A 1036-nucleotide genomic window follows, 5' to 3' on the forward strand; every position below is an offset into this window, starting at 1 on the left:
GCCTGGAGCCTGTTTCCGATTCTGTGTCTCCCTCTCTCTCTGCCCCTCCCCCGTTCATGCTCTGTCTCTCTCTGTCCCAAAAATAAATTTAAAAAAAAAAACGATACACGGCTGGGGCGCCTGGGGGGGGGCTCAGTCGGTTGGGCTCCGACTTCGGCGGAGCCTTCGGCTCAGGTCATGATCTCGAGCCCCCCGTCGGGCTCTGTGCTGCCATCTCAAAGCCGGGAGCCTGCTTCGGAGTCTGTGTCTCCTTCTCTGCCCCTCTCCTGCTCATGCTCTGTCTCTCTGTGTCTCAAAAATAAATAAAAATATTTAAAAAATAAAGTAAAATAGGGGTGCCTGGGTGGCTCAGTCGGTTAAGCGTCCGACCTCAGCTCGGGTCACGTTCTCACAGTTTGTGAGTTCGAGCCCCGCGTCGGGCTCTGTGCTGACGGCTGGAGCCTGGAGCTGCTTCGGATTCTGTGTCTCCCTCGCTCTCTGCCCCTCCCCCAACTGTGCTCGGTCTCTCTCTCTCTCTCTCTCTCTCTCTCTCAAAAATAAACATTAAAAGGTGTGAAAAAATAAAACTGAAATAAAAATAAAAACGGTACACGGTTGGGGCCCCTGGGGGGCTTCGTCGGTTAAGGGTCCAACTCTTGATTTCGGCTCAGGTTTTGATCTCACAATTTGTGAGATTGAGCCCCGAGTCGGCTCTGTGCTGACAGCACGGGCCCTGCTTGAGATCCTCTCCCTTTCTCTCTGCCTCTCTCTCTCTCTTTCCCTCAAAAATAAATAAATAAACTTAAAAAAAAAAAAAAAAGGGGGCGCCTGGGTGGCTCAGTCAAGCATCTGACTTCAGCTCCGGTCATGATCTCACTGTTCATGCGTTCGAGCCCCGCATCGGGCTCTGTGCTGACAGCTGGGAGCCGGGAGCCTGCTTCCGATTCTGTGTCTCTGTCTCTCTCTGCCCCTGCCCCAATTGCACTCTGTCTCTCTTTCTCAAGATTAAATAGGCATTAAAAAAATTTCTTTTAGGAGCACCTGGGTGGCTTAGTCG

This window comes from Panthera uncia, chromosome B4 (assembly GCF_023721935.1).
Source record: "Panthera uncia isolate 11264 chromosome B4, Puncia_PCG_1.0, whole genome shotgun sequence".
Lineage (NCBI taxonomy): Eukaryota > Metazoa > Chordata > Mammalia > Carnivora > Felidae > Panthera > Panthera uncia.